Here is a 7,323-nt window from a genome sequence, read left to right as displayed (position 1 = left end):
TTACAGGGGGAGACACCTTTCCTTTTCTGGATTTTTCCAGTAGTAAAAGAACGCTTTATGATTTTCTTATCTCTACCTCACAGAAGTACTCCAAGCACCCAAGGAGCCGGCTTGTGGAGACTGCCACCGGTACTCAAGAGTGGAGGCTGCATTTAAATTCAGGTAACAACAGAGGCCAGTATCTTGAGACTTTTGAAGTGATAAGCGGTAGACCAAGGCTCAGAGGTAAAAGCGTAGACCTGTGTTCGTAACTGTAAGAGCAGTGAGGATGTTGGACATCCCCAGCAAGGAAAAGGAAAAGTCCTTGTTCATTTGGGGTCCATACATTTGGATCCCACGAACTTCTTCTAGTCTATCATGTTGTCATGACAAATACGGAGTTTGTCAGTGTGTAACAGGGTGGTCCCCAGGAAAGGGGGAGGTTCCCTGCCCCACCCAAGGGAGGGTGGAGCTGAGCAGGAAGAGGAGAAGCAGAAGAAGAGACTGAGGAAGGAAGGAAGCAGGATGGAGCCAGGAGACCTGGAGGAGGCGCATGGAGCCTAGAGACACGTGAAGAAACTGCGCTTGTCTTGTGGTCGTGGACTGGGTGACACAGATGTCGGTGAGACCCGTGGGGAAGTGACAATGGCAGCTTTTATTTTGATGTTGATTTTGCTCTTTTCCTTCCGGAAAAAATTATTTATTTTTGATTTATGTATACATGCACTGGGTACAGTCAGAAGCGCGGGAGGGTGAGAGAATTCACCAGAGCAGGGAAAAGAACAGGCAGAAGGACCGAAGTACACTGCTGAGGGGAGCAGCGGGCGCAGCAGGAGAGGTCTGTAGTGCCATGTGGGACCCTCTCCCAGTGGCTGGGGATCGAAACGGCGCTGCAGAGGCTGCAGGCAACTTCTCAGTCCAGCGCTCAACCACTGCGCCACCAGGTGAGGCCCAGTAATATATTATTAATTGAAATAGTCACTGAATTGACTTTACTACAAAATACTGTGTCATCTTTTATAGGTCTACCCTTGCACAAAGAGCGGATTTGTGTTGGTGTGAATAGTTTTTATGAAACCATTTATGTTTTGGCTCCTCAGGGGCACGTGGTATTCATAAGGGTTGGATGCATGCTGATTTGGGGAAGGGAATTTAATGTATAATTTGAATTCTGAGTGCAAGCTTTTAAAAAATGCGATCCAGCTTGGAGAAGCATTTCTGAAATACCTCTGGGGAATAAATTTCTTTTATTAATCCAATCAGCCATTGGATGCCATTCTCCCAATTTAATTACGTTTATCTGCCAATGGGTGACTCTGCTACTTATGCATGTAATTTCCGTGGGTGCAAATGGTGATGGCAAATAATTGTCCTCAGGGAGATAATTGCTGTTATAATTATTTACCCATGCAAGTTAGCTCTGTTTGAAATTTAATCCTCTCTCGGATGACCTGGCAACATGAGAGAACGTGCTTCCCATGTACCCAAAGGAAGGAAGGGTCCTAAGAGCTCTTGGGTTTCTTCTAGTAACAGTGTGCCTTTGTGATTTACAGGGAAATGCATGTATTGGTCATTCAGGTGACCAAAGGTGCCTCTCTCATATGTGGCTGGTCCTCCTTTGCAGTTCTTGCTTTGGAATTCCCGTAGTTGAGAGTGTTCAGGGCATCTCTTGTTATGTTAATAGTAACTTTTGGCAAAGACCTGGGATGAGAGGAGGGTTGCCAAGGAAACCAACCTGAACAGAGGGTGGGACTCACTCCCTTCTCCCTGACCTCCTGGGAGGGGAGGGGCTTTGGAGAGGCTGAGTTCAGTGCCAGTAGCTAATGAGTTAATTAGTCATGCCCAGGTAATTAAGTCTCCATAAAAACCCAAGAGGAGGGGGCTTTATAAACTTCAGGGTTGGTGAACACGCAGGGATCTGGGGAGAGTGCTGGACCTGGAGAGGCAGGGGTGTCCTGTGTCTTTCCCCACGCCTTGCCCTCGGCATCTCTTCTGTCTGGTTATTCCTGAGTTAAAGCCTTTGTAATCAACTGGTGATCTAGGAATCAAATGGGTGTCCTAAGTTCTGTGTATTGTTTTAGCAAATTCATCGAACTTGGTGGGTGACCTGGAGCCTCTGCCAGCCAGTTGGTCAGAAGCACAGATATTAACCTGGGCTTGCAGCGGGCAGCTGAAGTCAGGTGGGGTCCTGGCAGCTCCCGCTGGTTGGCAGCCCGGACTTGCTGTCAGCATCTGGAGTGGAGGGTGGTCTTAGGGAGGCTGAACCTTTCCCCAGTGGAATCTGATGCTATCTGGGAATTGAGTCGAATTCTTAGAACACCCTGCTGGGGTCTGAGGGTGCTGGCTGGTGTGGAGAGGCCTCCTTTGAAACCCCCTTTGAAAACTTTGGAAACTCCACCCACACCCCCCAGGACACGGAATGAGCCGAACCCGCTGTGTCATGGGCTGGTTCCTTCACCTTGTGGGATGAGGAAACTGCAGTTGTAGAGGGGCAAGTGGCAGAAGTGAAGGAACTGGGTTCAGGCTGAGACCAGCAGGCCCCGCTCCTTCGAGAGACCCACCCAGCAGTCAGGCAAGGTGTCCTGGAGATGAATGACAGCTCTCCTTTGGGGCGCTGCAGGCCCCACTCCCCAGGATGTGGCTCCTCCGGCTCTTAGGGATCTCTGTTTCTGAGCATGCAGGATGTAGGGTGAGTCGATGCCCCCTACTTCCTTGGAGCTGGTTTCCCTACTTTGAGGCTGCGTATACCCCGGCACAGAGACCCTCCACGGGGCCTCCTAGGGCTCAGGACTCCGCCAGGGCCTGGATCAATACTCTGATTAAATGTGAAGCTTACGAGTCATGAACAGCCTGGAGGCGAGAGGTGGGGGGGGGGGGCTTCTGTAGGAGCCAGGTGGCTCACGGGACCCTGGGCCTGCTGCTCCTCTTTCCATGGTGGTAGCCCTGTGGTGGGGGGAGGCACGCCATGGACCTTTTGGGGTTTTCCCTCTTCAACACAACGGGCACTACCCTTCTCCCTTCTCCATATCCCTTCTGCACCCCCTTGCTCATAGACACAAGAGTGGAGGGGGAGTGAGAGGTATCCATTTTGGGGGGAAGAATAATGTCCACGAAGAGAGTCACTGGTTTTCTGCGCCACAATTGAAGGAAGGGTTTCCCCAGAGCAGTCGCTGGCACAGCTAAGTTAAGGAGGGGAGATTGATGTTGCCTCTGGTTGCGCCCTTGGCTGCCTTGTCGCCGTCACTGCAGGCAGGGGACAGAGTGGGGAGACACGGAGAAGGGGGTTCATCTGCTAAGACACCTGGGGGGTCATCTGCTAAGAGAACTGGGGATAGTGGCCTGGCTCCTACCTCAGAGCGCCGCAGGAGGGAGGTGAGGCTGCGTGCGTGTGTGTGCGCGTGCTCATGCACATGCAGGGGGCACCGGGCACTACTACAGGGGAGGGGAAGGCAGGCAGGCCCAGAGTTGGAGCTGCTTCTGCACAGGGAGCTGCAGAGCCCAAGTTGCTCCCTGGGCTGGAATCCTGCTTCTGCCCTTTCCAGAAGGGGTACCAGCAGCAGTGGTGGCCAGTGATGGTGCCCAGCTGAACCCCTGTCTGCCTGGTGAGCAAACCGGGCATCTCTCTGCAGCCTGCACACCTCTGTCTGGAGCCCAGGTGGGGCAGCAAGAAGATGATGGCGGGAGGGAGTAGAACATCCCGCCCTTCCCTCTCCCCCCCTCAACCCCCTTTCAGAGCCACAGGCTCCTGCTCGCTGGGAGGGCTGGCACAGAGTGTGGCCTGAAGTTCCCCAGTAGGCCTGCATCTTAGTAAGTGAAGTAAACCTGTGTTAATAAGTGAAAATCACTCAAAAATGAAGGAAACTATTAGAAGCCACTAAGGGAGCCACAAGCAAGCAGGAAAGAGGGTTTCCAAAGAGCAAAGTGGCAGCAAGAGTTGGTAAACGAGCCGGCTTGTGTTGACTTGGCCAGGGAGGAGATGCCTCAAGGGAACACGTTACTAGTGGTCTCCAGGATGGACACTGCACAGCCTGGGGTTCTCAAGATGCCTCCAGAGGCCAAGCAGCCGACACCTTGCATGTGAGAGCCACAGAAGACGAGGTCGGCGTGGCGTCTGGACTGGCCTAGCGTGGCAAGGCCAGGAAGCAGCTCAGCCAAGACGTAGGTCTGCCACCTGCTCTGTCCTCCCAGCTCAGAAGTGGCTGCCATGCGGGGACCTGCCGAGTCCTGTCTGTCCTGTCCCACCATCGTGGCCTCACTCAGGCCGGCATGTGCCAGTGTGAAACGGGGGATAAGGCAGGACACCAGTGACTGTCTTCGCCAGTGCGGACTCTCCGGCTCTCCGGGAGTAGTGGGTGGGACCTGCGCTTCCAAGGATTCCTGGAGCCGGCAGGAGTCCGAGGCTCTGCTTCTCCCTGGCAGCTGCCTCAGTGATTTTGGGGGGGATTGATCTGACACCATCTGAGGAAATGATGGACAAGAGTCTCCTCCAGGGTCCTGCTCACAGGCACATTATGATTTAAAGGAAATCTTACGCCAGCCTCTGGCTCAGGACATATGTCTCCTTCTCCAGCTTTGCATTGCAATTCTTCACCATTTGCATAAAACTTGAAGAGCTAGGCGAGGATTATTTTAGAAACAACAGAAGGAGCTGCCATCTTCTTGGGACTGTTTTCTTTTTAGCTATATCGAGCGCTGATTTTACAATGAAAATATAGTTGCTTCGATACGGACTAAGCCCCCCGAAGCATGGAAGGGTGGGTAGGCACAGGGGAAGTTAGGTATGGGGGAAGGCAAGGAGCCCGCTGATCCACTGGGGATGTGACCCAGAGAACAGGCCTCCCACTTCTGTTCCTGGGAAGACGGGTTCTGGGGTGGTTGTGGCAAAGATCTCAGAGCCTGGATCTGAGATCTGGGAATCTCCCAGACCATATCTCCTCCCAATGAGCCCCATAACTCGTGCCTTGTCAAGTTCACGTCCCTGAGCCTGTTTCTGTATCACTGGGTGATGAGCACACGCATGCCTGTGCCTCCCGCCTGTGTGTTTCAGGTTAACTGCCTTGACCTTACCCCACCAATCCCTTATGAGAAACAGAGAAGCAAGAGGCCCCAGAGCACTGAGACCTGCAGAGCATCCCTAGGACCGTCCCACAAATATGTGTGGGTGTATTTTGGGGCTGGGGATGCTGGAATGCGAGGAGACTGAGACCTTTTTGTAAGTGCTTTCTGGAAAGCCAGCCCGTCTCTGCCCTGCATGTGAGCTATAGCCATCCTTTGCAGAGTTAGAGAAATAGTTACAGTGACAGTGGCTAACAAAGCCTAAAAACAAACATCAGCTCTCTGTAAAGAGGATGCACTTGTGGTTCTGAATCCATATTCCAGCCACAGGAGCAGTCAGTCTGTTTAACTTACATGCTTGGGTGGCGGCCAGTTCTTCCACAAAGACTCGAAGGAGAGGTTAAGTTGGATTTTTGTATCTGTATCAAGATGGACTGACTGTGTGAGCGAGTGCAACGCCCTGGTGGCCGTTGTTGAGACATCGGGAGGAGATGACATTTGGAATTTAATTTTTTTTTTTGGCCCTGAGCTGGCTGGACCACCTGTGTGAACAGCTCTCCCATGGGTCACCTTAAATATTGATGGGTGCATCTCTCTCTTTTTTTTTTTTAAGATTTATTTATTTATTTGTTTATTTATTTATTTATTTATATAAGCACTGGGTACAGTCAGAAGTGCGGGAGGGTGAGAGAATTCACCAGAGCCAGAGCGGGGAGCAGAACAGGCAGACTGACCAAAGGTACTGCTGAGGGGAGCAGCGGGCACGGCAGGAGAGGTCTGCTTGCCATGTGGGACTCTCGTCTGGCAGCCAGGGATCGAACCTGCGCTGCAGAGGCTGCGGGCAGCTTTGCAACCCAGTGCTCAACCACTGAGCCACCGGGGAGGCCCGATGGGTGCATCTCTTGACTCCATAAGAAGTAATGTCTTTGTGAAGTTAGGACAAAATGGTGGGGCGAAAGTAAGTTTTCTATAAATAAACCACCTTTCTGGGGGAAAGGAGAGCAAGAGAAATGGAATAGGACTGCAGATGGGAAACAAATGTGAACTCTCGGACTGAAGGCATGGCTGGCCGTCGGCGGCACCAGGCCTTAGGAGCGTCCTTCTGCCTCCGATTGAATTTCTAGTGCAAATGAAGCCCAGGTCCCGCGAGCAGCCACTAACCACTCTTTTCAGCAGCTTCAGCATCTTTTCACATCAGGACAGAGAGTGTAGAAATTGCATTTTCTTGGGATTTTTATCCCAGGGAGAATAAATCATGTTGCTTTGCAAAAAAAAATAACCCCATAAATAACAGAGGCAGGCTAAGAAAAGCCCCCGAGACACCACGGGCCACAGAGAAGGTACCTGGCCATGGCACGTTTTCCTGACTCAGTGGCTCCAGAGGGGAGAGGCCACGGGGGCAGAGGAGCGTGGTCCAGCAGCAGGCGGCTTGACCGGCTTGGTCAGGTGAGCTGAGCGGGAAGGGTGGCACTGCAGAGGGCACAACCCCAGCTGGAAGGGGTGGGAAGGAACTGGGTCAGTGCCAAGGGCCGGGGGCCCATAAGAGTAAGGAGATCCTGGGGCTTTGGCCCAGAAAACAGAGCGTAAGCATCTATTCCTGGAACCCCCGTCTGGACAAAGCTGTCGTGAGGGAACTCTGACGGGCCCCCAACAACCGGTACACGTGAGTCAGTGGATGAGAAGCTCCGCACAAGGACAGGGCCTGGCGAGGACCTGGGGAGGTGGCCGGAGTGCGTGCACGGGTGGGCCTAGAGAAGGGACGGTCAAGGTTGCTCTTGCCTCTGACAAGGGGGCTAAAGCCAGAGCCCCCAGGCTAATGGAGCATCATTTGTTCATTTGTTCATTCCTGCCCTGCCTCCAGCAAACATCATGTCCTCCCCGAGGCTGCCCCTCTCCGTCCAGGGCTTACGGACCCTGGGAGAATCCAAAAGGAAAGGCAGGTGGCGGGAGTTCAGGGCCACAGCCCACGTCAGGCTGCTCTGAGCCCGGCCAGAGGCGGGGGTAGCGGTGACCAGCCTCTGCGCTGCCCACCTGCTGACGCCGCGTGTCCGGCCACCGTTGTGGAAAGCAACTGCCAACACCCCCACTTTACAGAGGGGGAACCGGGTTCAGGGGAGCTGGGTCACTTGCTCAGCCCACGCCAGTGGCAAGTGCTGGGGTGAAGATCGGAACCCAGGTCTCTTTTAGCTCCAAAGCCCGTGCTCTCTTGAACAGTGCAAAGCCCATAAACATGGAAGAGACAGAGCGAGAAACACACCCCAGAGAATCCGAGGGGCCTTCTACCCTCCA

Source organism: Talpa occidentalis, unplaced genomic scaffold, assembly GCF_014898055.3.
Source record: "Talpa occidentalis isolate TD23 unplaced genomic scaffold, MPIMG_talOcc4v2.1 talOcc4.14, whole genome shotgun sequence".
Lineage (NCBI taxonomy): Eukaryota > Metazoa > Chordata > Mammalia > Eulipotyphla > Talpidae > Talpa > Talpa occidentalis.
This window is presented reverse-complemented; position numbering follows the sequence as displayed.